Raw genomic sequence first — 14,529 nt, 5'->3', positions numbered from 1 at the left:
ATACCTTGGGAGAACACTATGTGATTAAAAATATTCTTGACCATTAAATCCAAAATAAGAATGGCTGTGAGACTGACAAGCACAGATTTGGTCTCAGGAGTTGGAACACTTAGGTCACTGTATGCCATAAAAGGAGATTAAACCAAAATGTTGTGTCATTAAAGCCATCAGAGATGCAACTCCGACAAACATTAAGGATTCACTTCACTCACTTTTAGGGCTGTTGGAATACAATGTGTGTTTCGTTCATGGATATGCCTAAACTGGGGAGGGCTTTACTTAGGAAAGAAGCACAATTTAGTTGGTGTACATGCAGTAACATTAGAAAATTGATAGATGAAACTCCGGCATTGAGTACTTTTTAAGCAGGTAGTATGTGCTCATTTACTGTGGAGCCTCACAGAACCTGGAGCGGTTCGAAGTCAGTGGGTGTCTGGAAGAGAGCAGACAGTAGTGCTCGCCATGCCCCCACCCCTAACAATGGGGAAACAGTCTTTCTGCTTCCCTGGTGGGGTAGATGGGGGTATTTATCTTCGATCTGTCCCCCGGGTGGCAGAAAACCCACTATACACCAGGGATGGTTTTTAAACTTTAGGGGTGGCCGCTGCCCACAATGGGCATGGCCATGCTCCCATCCCAACAAAATAGGGCAACAGTCTTTCTGCCACCCTGGATGCAGATTGGGGCATTTACCTCCGATCTGCCCCCCTGCAGGGGCAGAAAGTCCACTAGAAGGCAGGGAATGTATTTTTCAAAATATAGAGGTGAGGGCTGCCCATCATGGGCATGGCTATACACCCACCCCAAGTAAATGGGGAAGTGATTCTGCCCCCGGGGTGGGTGGAATGTCAACTAGACACCAGGGAATTTTGAAAATAAAAATATATAATGGTGGGGGCTGCCCACCATGGGCATGCCCATTCCCTCACCCCAGCTAAATGGGAACAGCCTTTAAGCCCCCCATGGAGATTGGGGTAATTACTCCTGAGCCCACGAGAAGCCAGTGATCTCTTTTTTAAATATAGGGGTGGGGCTGACCAACATGGGCATGGCTATGTCCCTACCTCAAATAATGGGGGAAGCCGTCTTTCTGCCCCCAGGTGGTCAAATTGAGATAATTACCCCTGATCTGCATGGGGGGGGGGCAAAAAGCCCCCTGCATGGCAGCAATATATATTTCTAATAAAATAAAGGTGTGTGTTCTTCTCAGCCTAACATCAGGCATCACCCTAACCTATAAACCCTCTTTCTGTTCTCCTGCAGACTAAAGAATCCCATCCCAATGGCAAGCAAGAACACGTTTGATTCTTTTGGGTTTTGTTTTTACATATAGGCCTGGAGAGTATAGCTAACTCCCAGTATCATCCAACTTTCAATGTGCACTTTTTGAGCTTCCATAGCCTGCCAGCTGGAAAAACCTACCAGATCTAGACTGTTCTGAAAACTAGACCTCTGGCGGAGTCCAGGGTGGTGTGCTTCAGAGGCATTCCACACCATTTTATTACCCACAATACCCTGCAAACTTCAAATGTTGACTAAAAACACACATTTCCTCACATATCTGTAAGGAAAACATCTGGAATCTTTGGGGAGCCACAAATGTCCTACCACACAGCATTCTGCCATGTCTTTCGATAACAATAGTACTTCAGTTGTGTGGATGGGTCAAGAGACTCAAAAGGGACTTAATTACTATGTGGAGAGATCAGCAATAGTGGTAGATGCTTGATTTGGGGCTGTGTTCGCCTCCACCCTTGGCAACCTACCCCCTGCCACATTGGGGGGGGCGTTTTTATTGGCACAAGTAGAGTAATGCTGGGTGGTAGGCATTTTGTGGATTCCTGCAGATTCTGGAATGTGTGATTTCAGGCAAAGTTTGAGGTTTCCAGGGCATTGTGGACAAAAAACCCTCATGGAATCCACGCAAGTCAACCTATCTTGGATTCCCCTAGGTGTCTAGTTTTTAAAAAATGTACAGGTTTGATAGGTTTTCCTAGGTGTCAGTTGAGCTAGGGCCTAAAATCCACAGCTACATACTTTGCAAAAAACAGGTCAGGTTTGAGTGGAAAAATGTGATGTATCCATGTTACATTTTGGACCATTTCGTGTTGCAGGCACTGGGCCTACCCACACAAGTGAGGTACCATTTTTATTGGAATACTTGGGGGAATGCTAGGTGGAAAGAACTTTCAGCCAGATTCATCATTGAACATTGCGCTCGCAAAGGGCCAGATTCTGAGAATCTGGCCCTGTGCGAGCGCAATTTTTGCATTTGGGATTCATCCTCCCAAATGCACAAATCGCTAATAGCAAAATCGCAAAATTGCGAGTAATTGCATTTAAGGAATCTCTATTTGAGATTCCTTAAATGCAATTCATTAACCATTTTTAATTTGCGAATTCGCAATTTTTGGCCGCTATTTACCGCGAAGTCTGACTTCGTGGTAAATAGCTAAAATTAGAAAAATGCACTTTAGTGCATTTTTCTAAGTTGTATGTTACACACACATGTCCTTTGGACATGTGTGTGCGCAACATCAGTCTACATTTTCATTTCAGGGGTGCTACAGGGTGTCCTTTGAACACTCCTGGCACCCTTGAAGTCGCATCCTTATTTGCGATTAGCAAATTGCTAATCGCAAATAAGGAATAACTCCCCATTCATTCCTATGGGCCTTTAGGCCCATAGGGGAGGAATGAATGGGGAGTTATTCCTTATTTGCGATTAGCAATTTGTTAATCGCAAATAAGGAAGCTGTAGGAATCGCAATTTTTTTTGCGATTTCTACATGAATCCCGTTTTGCAAGTCCTTAATAGCGATTCCTTAATAATCGCTATTAAGGACTCGCAAAACGGGACAATGATGAATCTGGGGGTTTGTCGCTCCCCGCAGATTCCAGCACTTTCCATTACAGAAATGTGAGGAAAACGTGTTTTTAAGTAACATTTTGAGATTTGCTTGGGATTCTGGCTGAAACAACCTGGTGTGATCCATGCAAGTCATTCCATCCTGGATTCCCCTAGGTGTCTAGTTTTCATAAATATACACGTTTGCTAGGTTTCCCAAGGCAGCGGCTCAGCTAGGGCCCAAAATCCAGCCTAGTTTGCAAAAAACAGGTCAGTTTTAAGTGAAAAAATGTGATGTATTCATGTTGCATTTTGGGATGTTTCCTGTCCCAGGCCATAGGCTTACACCCACAAGTGAGGTACTATTTTTATGAGAAGACATGTGAGAGCATAGAATAGTAGGATATTTGTTATTACCAATAGGATTTTGCTGCATTTGTGACTTGCAAATATAAGCCAGTGTGTAAGAAAGAGAACAATTTGGAAAAATACCCTCTAAATCATATGCTCCTATGGGTACCCACAGATTCAGAGATGTACAAATAATCACTGCTCCTAAATTGCGTGGCTTGTGCCCATTTCAGAAATACAGAGATTACCTGGATACTTATTTCTCACTCTACATGTTTCACCATATGGTTTGCTTAGTACACAATGAAAAGCCATTATACGGGTTAGCTCAGTTGTTGGCTCTGGGTACCTCGGGTTCTTGGAGAACCTACAAACCCTAAATATCCCCGCACCCCAAAGGGTCTAGAGAATGTAATGGTACATTGCTTCTTGTAAATGGGCCACTGTGACAATAAGTTAGTCACAAATGGCAGTTTTTTGCAACTGATTTTCAATATTTCTTTATTTCAACACTTGGGAGCCGATTACGAGGTCGCGCGGAAACTATCCGCCCGACTCCTTGTCGGATTCGGTTTTGACTGAATCGGGATCAGCCGTTCCACAAGACAAATTACGATGCTTCTGAACACCGTTTGGAAGGACTCCCATTTGACTTCAATGGAAGCCGACCAACAACACAGGTTTCTATGGGGAAAAGGGGTGTCTGCGGAAAACCTTGGACCCTGTCGCGGGCACCCCATTATGCCTGCTACACAGTGCATGGGTTTATAGGGGGTCCCTTGGGTACCCCCACAGCCCCAACCGGAGGCCGCTGGATGAAGGAGGCCTGATAAAGGCCCCCACAGTGCGTTTCCATCAGCCTTTCAGTATCAGACAAACCGAGTTGGAAAGACAGTCTGAATACAACATCTTAATCGGTTGGTTAGAAACGCTGTCCTTAGAGCTATACAAATCGGCTGCAACCGTCACAGTTTCTCCAAGTCCTGGTCGGAACGGATTCAGATTGACGAACAGTTTCCCTTCTGAATGCGAGCATGGTAATCAGTCAGTCGGAATTGTTTCCGACCGTGTCGGACGGATGGCTTACGGCACGGTCTAGGGGTATCCGACTGTCGGTCAGAGGCATTCCGCATGACATCGTAATCGGCCCCTTAGGTTCTTTGAGAAAACCTTGAGGGATCTACTCAGATGACACCTTGCTGAATTTGGAATTTAGCCAACTTTTCAGACATATGTAGCTTTCCTAGATCACCCACGGGTTTTACACTGGTTTCCACCACGAACTGGAAGTAGTTGAAATCACAAAAATAGGAATAATGGGCTACATAACTCTTTGAATAGTGCCAAAACTGGGGAAAAAAATGTTTTTTTGGATTCAGCTGTGCATATTCCTGAAAGCTAGGAAGATGGTGACTGTAGCACAGCAAACTGTTGGTTGATGCTGTTTAAAAAAAAAACAAAAAAAAACACTTTTATCCAGAGCTCTTTTCTTTATTTTTAGCAAAAAACTCAAATTGTTGCTATATTTTGGCTATTTTCTCGGTCCCCTTGATAAAAGGGACACAAATTTGGCATGGCTACTGTTGGACTTGACCCTTTTTGCAGGGTCATCCCTGAACTTTTTGTCTTCCTCCTGTATTTTGTCTGACCTGTTTTGTTGGTTTTATGACTCTGGGCACTTTACCACTGCTGATCAGTGCTAAAGTACATATGCTCTCCATATTGTAAATAAATGTATGAATTAGTGATTCCATGATTGGCTGGTTTAGTTTACCTGTCAGACCCTAGTACAGTGCACCAGGAGTGCCCAGGACTTGTAAATCATATGCTGCTGGTGGGCTTGCAGCACTGGTTGTGCCTCCCACAGAAGCAGCCTGTAAAAGTGGGTCTAAGGCTTGCCATTGCAGAGCCGGTGTGCAGTCTGGTACTGCCATGCTGACTGAGCAAGTGCACCCACTTGCCAGTCCCTAAACCTTCCCTTTTCTTCATATCAGACACCCCTATGGTAGGCCCAGGGGCAGGGTGCATTGTAAGTATAAGGTGGAGCAAGCCCTGATGTGTGTGGCATGTCCTAATAGTGAATTACAGCCATTTTCGTGTTTCACTATTGCCAGGCTACCTGTTCTCCATAGGCCAGAATGGACAGTTAGATTTTTACATCTTATAATCCTAACTGCATCAGGGAACTAGGTAGAAATTCGTGTTTAGTATGCCTGAACTCAGAATGATAAAATACATCTTTTAGTGGAGTTGATTTTAACATTCTGTGTTTGAAAATACCACTTTTAGAAAGTAGGTATTTTCTTGTCTAACTATCCAAGCCTGCCTCTGCTAGGTTGTGTATTCCTTGTCTGGAGTTTGAGTGACAGGGGCTGGGGGATTCCAGGAGACAGGGTGAGTCCAGTGGTGAATAGAGAGATCTGCATCTAGATAGGAGGGAGGAGTTGCACCTGGGACCTGAATAGGGCTGTGCCTTCCCTCCCCAATGCTGGCTCCACCCCCTGTGGTGCATCTGATGTCTCTGCCCTACACTGTGAAAGGAGAGAAGGAGTCATGTCAACAGAGTGCTCCAGGGCTGTGCTTTCCCACCACAGTGCTGGCTCAACCTAATGTGGGGCGTCTGATGTTTCTGCCCTGCACTGTGAAAGGAAAGAAGGAGTCATGTAAACAGAGTGCTCCAGGACTGACCAGAACTGGTTTGGACTAGGCAAAGGCCCCTCTGCCCTCAGTGGACAGAGGATTTTGGGGTATAAGTATTGGGACCCTGATCCCAAAAATGTAATTCACTTTTGGACAAGAAGAAGAAACCTTTGCAGAGGAGAGGAACCAGAAGAAACTGTGGAGAGACTATCCCTAAGCTTAAGTGCTGCTTGGGGGATTGGCCAGCAGTGGTTGCCTGAGTGCCAAAGAAAAGAGAAAAGACTTTGTGTGCACTTTATTCAACTTGTGAAGGATCTCTAAGGGCTTGAGAGAAGAGCTTGCCTCCTGCTAAAGTCTCAGGGACAACAAACTTCAAATACCATCTCCCCAAGAGTTCTTTGGAAGTGCCTGCTGCTGTTTTGGGCCTTCTGAGGGACTGCGTGACACAAGGAGCTGGAAGCGCGACTCACGAAGAAGAAGTGTGTCCCACTCGCAGCCGCTGCATCTCCGAACAAGGTTGTCGTTGCTGTAGCTGACGCATTGCACCGCATCACAAGAAACGTCTTGCAACATAGAAGAAGTGTGTTCCCATCACAGCCGCTGTCGTCGCATCTCTGAACAAGGGTGTCACCGCTGCAGCTGTCGCATCGAGCGGAAGCGTCACACGTCGAGGGAGAAGAGTGTCGCCGCCAAAGCCGCTGTTGTCGCATCTCTGAACAAGGGTGTCGCCGCTGCAGCTGACGCGTCGAGTCGAGACATCTCGCATCATCGGAGAACCGTGCCGCAACAACAAGAAGACGACGTCTTTATTTCTTTGCACCAACATTTCAACGCATCACCATCTTTGCAACACTTTTCGTTGCCCTGCATGTCACATCTAAAGGTACATTGACTCAAAGTGTCGCATTTTAGGATCTAAAGAGAACTAAGCTAATTCTACCATTTTAAGTACAGTATTATGGATTTTTGTCATTTGTGGTCTTGTGTTAAATCTATGTAAAGAAGACTTATTTTTAACATACAACTGTGTGGTGTCCATCTGTAGTGTTGTTACTGGATTACTGTATATGTTCACAAATGCTTTACACACTGCCTCTGAGATAAGCCTGTCTGCTTGTGCCAAGCTACCATGGGGGTGAGCAGGGGTTATTTTAGGAGTGTACCCCCTTACCCTGACTAGAGGCAAGGGTCCCTATTTGTCACAAGTACCTACCTGTGCCAACTAGAGTCCCCCAAATCTAACAAATACCTTATGTAAACAAAAAGCTATCTGGGCCTAAGCACAAACTACCCCAAATAGCCAAAAAAGGACTTGGCACTTGGGGGATGGGGGTGGTGGTGGTGGGGGCAGCCGTTAATGGGTTAAAGGGGGAAGGTGTTGTTGTATTCAATATGTACATGTGCATGTTTCACTTACCTGGACTACCTACCTTGCATACATTTCAGTGGGTGACTGGTGAGTCAGTTACTGCTGGGATCTGTGAGTGAGCAGATGTTTTCTGGTCGTGGGCTAGCAGTTGTCAGAATAAAGCTGCTTAACTACCACTTTGGTATTACGTGGTTACTACACATACTCATGTCAATGTATAGTCCTGGGAATTTATGTGCATGCTAGACTAGCCTGAGACTGGGGAAAAAAAAATCTGAAAACTAGGATATCACATACTCATAAAAGGACTCCCTGGGCAGGAGGGACGCTTCACTGAATTAATAGCAACTTACTAATGATTCCAAAGACTGTATTGGTTTGTACTGTATGCTTTGCTTTTCTCTTACAGGATACCCGAACTCTTAATAGGCCTTCCTTGACAGAACACTCTACATGGTTGCAACACTGCTCATGTTTGGCATATAATAAGCTACCGCTATTCTACAAACATTAACAAAACTATAAAATACTCCAAACTGCCACTCAGTCAGTACTCAGTATACCAACTTTATTATAGAGAACAATCATTTGGCAACCAACAGCACTACCCAGACAACAATAAGGCCGGATTCCTTTGTAACTACACTTATACTATGCTTTATTTACCTAAGCAGAAGAAGCTAGACAGACATATGACACCGTCATGCACAAAAAAAAGCACCAAAGCCATACAGAATGCAATCCACTGCTACCTCAAAAGCTTCCCCCCTTCTTCACATTAACAGATATCTTAGAGATATAACATTGTGGAATATTCACAACATATCATTATATATAAAATTATAGATGGGCAACAGTGAACTACGGGGCTGTTTTTCACCAACGCGTTCTGAGTGACATCAAATAGACAACGAGAGCAAAGCTCTAATTGTCTATGATCAGGGCCACCAGAATTATGTCGCAGGAGAGGGCCAAATAATGTAGCAGGGTTGACTAAATTCTGCAGCAATAAAAAACAAATTATGTGGCGTAGTGAATCATATTTTCTGATAGTATTACTTCATTATTTTGTCATTTTTACAATTGATAACAATGTCTGGGCATAAGGTGCACCTCATTAGTACCAGTTTTACACGTAAGCATAGCATTAAGGGACAGAAAGGTAATCTGTCAACCTTTGCAAATGGCCTTTCACTGCCTGGTAACACGTATCTCTGCTTTTTTAGGAACTTTTGAACCACTTGATGTAGAAACACATTTTTTGTTCAAATCTGCAGTTTGTGCAGCAGATGATGGATTATGTGGCTAATGTGGCAGATCCATAATTATGCGAAAAACGCAAAATTGCATAATTTCACTGGCCCTGTCTAGGATGCTCCCTCAAAACCCGGAGGTGAAAAATTCACTTTTTGCCCATTTATAATTTTATGTTGGTATGGCCTCCATAATCATCTGGCTCTAATTTCAAGTGCTACACAGGGACAAAGTAATAATGGAGGAGCCATATATGGCCTCTCATACCTGTCCCAAATGTAAAAAAAAAATATTTGACCTCCTGCCACTCACTGACCACTAAATGTGCGTTCCTTTCCGTCTCCTCTATTGCAGACAAGTACAACTTCACTGACTGGCTCTCAGAGAACCCTGTCAGCCTGACCTCCAAGGCCTTTATGATGTAGTAACAGTTAACAAGTTTTGTTATCAGCGGTTGCTACATCATAGCAGTGAGTTACCAGATTTAAAAACTGGTCTATAAAATAGAGACTGCCATGAGAAGCCACGCATAACTATATAATGAACATCCAGTCATCTAGCACATGAGAAATGGCAAGACCTTGGGCACACCAGCCCGTTCACAAATAAGACACTATAAACATCTCCATGTGGTTTGAAATAATTTACCTCGCATTAACCAGCAATGACCATTAATAACCTAGACATTCATCATGATACTAACCAAAGACAATCCACACAACCATACACATTCCAATGGTAATCCAAGAACATTATGACCGTAGTAGCAGCCTGTCCCCTGACAAAGTGGGGGTCGGGCGAGGGAGGTGGGGAGGGTTTCGGTACAAAAATTAAAATAAACATACCTTAACTCTGCCGCTGCTGTTTCACGCGGATCGATATTCCTGCTTCTGGCTCTGGGGCTGGTCGGAGCCTGCCCTGCAGCCAATCCAGAAGCTGCTCTCATGTGAGAGCAGCTTCAGGATTGGCTTGAGCATCTGCAACTTGTGCTCCCAGGCAGACTGGGAGCCTGTGCATGCTCTTTCCATCCCCAGCAATGCAGCTGAGGCTGGAGAAAGCTTCACTCCTCAAGCGGGGTTTGGTTGCCTGAGATGGCCGGCCAAACACCTCATGCGCAATGAAGGGAGTGCCCAACACTCCCCCACCAGCAGTGTCATCCCCTGAACCCACCCCAAGACTGTCAGAGTCCTGGAGGCGGATCCAGGGGATTGAAATAAAGCAATAATAAAACGGGTTTAAACCCCGTTTTATTATTGTTTTATGTACTGGTGGTGGCGGGGGGGTGGCCCTTCTCCGTTCTAATGGAGCTGCTGCCGCTGTATGATCTGTTGCACAGATTACAAAGTGATACATTGCTACACAAGTGGTAGAAGTGCGCTTCAGAAATACTGTTCAGACTCACAATTGGGCAGTCCAATTATCCCCCAGGATACTGGGTATGTGTAAGCAATACACATACAAAAATGCTCCTGAAGGAATAATTTTACAGTAAATATACCTGCAGTTCTTGGATTTGACCTCAGTTAAATCTAATTTATAAAGAGAAAAACATTTTTGACTCATATGGAGCAGGCTCAGATGGTGATTAAACCACTCAGCTCAAAAGTAAAATCTCTGTATTTCTGTATATGAAGCATCAAATGTGGACTTGATGGCCACGATCTCTAGTGGTAATAATCCGGAAGACCGTCTTCTGGATGCTGAATACAATAAAGGAATACCCAAATTTCAATAGGTCTGAATTCTAAGGAAAACAATGGGTGGACAAGACACCTAATCCACAGCAGAAATACTATTCACATAAAACAGCTTCAAACCATTTTCTCCCTAGTGGTATTGAATAAACCTATTCCTATGTACTTGTGCCACTTAGATTTCGTGAAACTGAAGTGCACTGTCCGAATGGGCGTCAACAGGTTTCAGCTCTGTTCTTAAATGGCCTTAACTTCTCCAGAATAGACATTGAACAAATGTTGAGGGCCTCTGGGTGATGTGACTGCCTATAATCCTGCATCCAGATCAGGAGGGCGCTCACCAGTAATGTTGCCGGTCTCACGGGTTTATCACAGTCTGGGAACGGGGTCGGGTATAAACGCCTTCCAGAACTTTGCAGAAGCAGGGAAAACCTGGTACTCTAAACTGCTCTAGTAATGGTGTCCCAAATATTTAGGGCACTGGTACTTGGTCTGTGATGGAAAACTGGCCCATCATGTTCCCTTGACTTTCCGGATAGACGTGGATGGACAGTCAAAGCTGAGCTCAAAGAAGATGGTAAAGGATTGGCTCTTAAAATGTTGCACAAATAGTTATCACAGCTGCAATAAACATGCATGTCCAGCCAGAGTTCTGGGTTTTGTAAAGACACTTTAATAATAGCTCTCTATATAAATATACACCAATCAGTTAAGCAATACAAATACAAAATATACATTAAAGCTGGTAAAACAATAATAGTTTATTTATAAGATCAGGTCCCTCAATAAACAAAACTATATTCGGTTTGTGATCAGTAAATGATTACACACAATGCAACACACCTGAAAACAAGAAACATACAAACACACGAAGCATTTACCTTAAACAGCCAGAAGATTCAAACAATGTTTGCAGGTTTGTGACATTCACAATCACCTCTCGATCGCAAACATTGCACTACAAAAGGGAGGATTGCAACACTCTCCCTGAAATGGAAACTTTGTATCTGGTTTTTAATGTTTACCAGTTGTGATCCTGGTGATTGTAAAGACAGAAAACATAAAAAGCAACACAGCAGCAAATCAAACGCTAGCATTAAGGTGAATCTATGAAGGTTAGCAATAGTGTTTCAGAGTTCAGGAAAGTGAGCTACTACAGTATTCAGAAAAATTAGCTTATTTGCTGGTTTCGTCTTAAGGACAATCGGTCCTATAAATAGGGTATATCATGACCTCCAGACCTGGGGGGATGGACTCAGATGATGAAGTGGACAGGAGAGACTATCCCAATAACATGGTGTGTGTGACCACACGATACAGATGGACACAGAATTAAACACTTAGGTCCTTCTCAAACCAGCTAGCATGATGGCCTAAAAGGTGTTGAAACTTTGCACATAAAGCTGGGATGGAGGTCAAAACCAACAGAATGTGGTGGCGGGGAGGTGTGTGCTTCCAGGAAGATTCAACACACAGCTTATCACCAAATGCAGCAATAGTTACATGAAACAGCCCTCCTTTGATTTCTGGTAAGCGGTCTAGAGGGCTTGCTTAGATTCCTTGGGCCTCATTTATGGGTTTTGTTGCCGTAGGGCAGCGCAGCAGGCCTTGCTGCTGCGCTGCCCTACGGCAAAAGTATAGAGCAGGAAAGCACTGTATCTATTACATATGGCGCATTCTTGTCCTTTTCCCCTCCGTTGGCGCACAAGCGGCTGCTGTGTGCCTACGTAGGCACCTTTGCACCATGGTGCAAGGGGGCCTGTGCTGCGGGGATGATTATTTTTATGCAGGAAAGGAAAACTTCCTGCACAAAAACAATCACAAGAGGTTTTTTCGTCTTTCTATGTGTGCTGCAGAATGCAGCACACATAGAAAGAGCAAAAGCAAGGAGAAATAAAGATATTTCTGCTTGTTGTGCCTCCCTTATCCCTCCCCTGGAGAGGCATACGTTTTTGGCACTGCCTCATATTTACGATTTCTATTAAATCTGAGGCAGTGTTAAAAAGCCATGGATGTTGTTGAGAACGCCCGTAGCAACACCCATGGAATGCCCCTTTCATGCAGTTTTCTGCGTGAAAGGGGCATATATTTATAAGGACATGAAAAGCCATGTAATGTGGCTTTATGTGGCCTTATAAATATACCAGTGACACATTGTGCCACTGGAACTTTAAAAAAGGGATGTTCCGGTGGCACAATAGTGCCGGTAGGGCCCCATAAATTAGGCCCCTTGGGCTTACCAGGGATTTCCACAGAGACGTGGTCACCAGCAGCAAGGCAGGCCAAAAGAGTTTCGGAAGGGCCTCCATGCTTGCTCTCAGCAAAGTGAACATAGGAAGCTCCCAGCTCAACGCTCTTGAAGCACCATCAGCAGGGTTCACGGAGGTGTGCTGCTGAAAGATATGTTTCGTAAGCTAGAGAGAAGGTCAAACATGTATTCCCAAGTTCTGGCAGATGGGACTCAATCAGTAGCCAACCTGGGTAAATGCATCCTTTGATGTTCAAAATGTCAACTAATCATGTTAGGACAGAGTTTCCCTCCTCTGGGATTTGGGAGTGGCATCCTTACTCTCTTCCCAGGGTGCACTGTAGCAGCCACCTTCTCTGAACAACTAGCCATATAAAATCAGATTAGGATAACTAAAAAGGGGGCACCATTAGTGACTGAAAACGATCCATTCTGCTAAAAGTGTGTGAATATTTCCAACTATTCAATAAAAAAAATTGCAATGCAATCGGTCCAGCGCTTGTGAAAGTTAGAGCTATTGGCGTTGTAAATGAAAATGTTTTTTTCTTTGCAGTGGAGTGATCATTTCGAAAATAAGTGCACGCTATACCAAACAAGCTTGGACACTGCTTTTGTGCAGTAGAGACACTACTTTACTAATTTAGGCACCAATATAAAACACACACAATCCTAGCACCTATGTAACACTGAAAAGTAATGAGGACTGGCAAATATGAACCCACCAAAATAACTAATGGCAATATCAGACCAAGAACACCTACACACGGCCATATCTCTTTTTCTGTTAAGCGTCCAGCTACTAAATGGACCTGATCCATAAAGATTTTACTTAGCGGACGTAACACTGCTTCTGCTTTGGACAACCAGTACGGGAGATCCCTAAATACACAACAAGGAGCAGCATGAATAAAAACAATCCATAAAACCCCCAAAACATTGCAGGACTGTAAAATCTGCTCCTGGAATGTGAACGGCCTAGCATCAAAAATAGAGGATAACGATTTCACTGACTTCATACTACAGTCTGATATACTGCTATTGCAAGAAACCTGGCAGATAACACACACACACCAATTGTAGGCTACAAAGAACATCATATTCCAGCAAAAAAGGAGTCAGCACGCGGAAGAGGAAAAGGCGGCCTATCAAGTTACATCTCAACAGATATACCATGGCTAGAAGAAAATATCGACTTAGACTCCTGCTGGTTGCAATGTATTATACTTACAGTCTCTATTACTTGCAGGTTGGTAATTTTGAACATCTATATGCACCCAGCTCATGAGCATAAGGGGAGAGACATCCAAAAACTGGTTGCCGCCATCAAAACCCTAAAGCTAATTTACCACATGCCCATATAATATTGTCCGGGAACTTCAACATGAATTTGATGCAAGCACAAGAAAAACACCTACCCACTCATATAAAGGCCAGGAATGGAAATACAACTAGACGTGACACTTCAGGCAAAAAATTTGCTGCATTATTGGATAACCAATCATTGTATACTTGAAATGGTCGAGGCCCACAAGATACCCTGGCGGCTTTTACAAGAATTTCAGCAAAATCAGGAGCAACTATCGACTTCACTTTAGTAGACCCAGACCTATTTCCCTTCATCACAAACTTTCAAATAATAGAAAGAGTAGACAGCGACCACTACCCCCAATCTTTTACATTAATCAACATTCAAGAAAAATCTCAGCCAACTAGTGCCCTCACCCAATCCACCCAATTGTATAATTTAAATCGATTAACATGGAACAATAACACAGTAGATGCAATTATGGCGCTCTGCTCAGCACAATTGGCGGGTACCGATGCAAAATTATTAGGGATAAAGGCCTGGGAGTCACGTATTAATAGCCTGATTAGAAGGTTCTCACAAAGTCCAAGATATCAAAAATCCGCCAGGGCAAGCGGGTCTGTATGGTACACACATGCTCTAAGGAAAAAAAAAAAACTAAATAAAGCTCTCAGACAAATCCGAACTCAAGGCCAACAACCCTCTCGGCAGGCCCTGACCACAATTAAACAAATGAAAAGCGACTTTAAAAAAGAGACTCGTGAGGCAAAACGAACATACAACAAACAACTTTGGACAAAAATGCTCCACGTTAGCTGA

This window comes from Lissotriton helveticus, chromosome 9 (genome assembly GCF_964261635.1).
Source record: "Lissotriton helveticus chromosome 9, aLisHel1.1, whole genome shotgun sequence".
Taxonomy (NCBI): domain Eukaryota; kingdom Metazoa; phylum Chordata; class Amphibia; order Caudata; family Salamandridae; genus Lissotriton; species Lissotriton helveticus.
The sequence above is the reverse complement of the archived record's forward strand: the minus strand, read 5'-3'. Positions refer to the sequence as shown.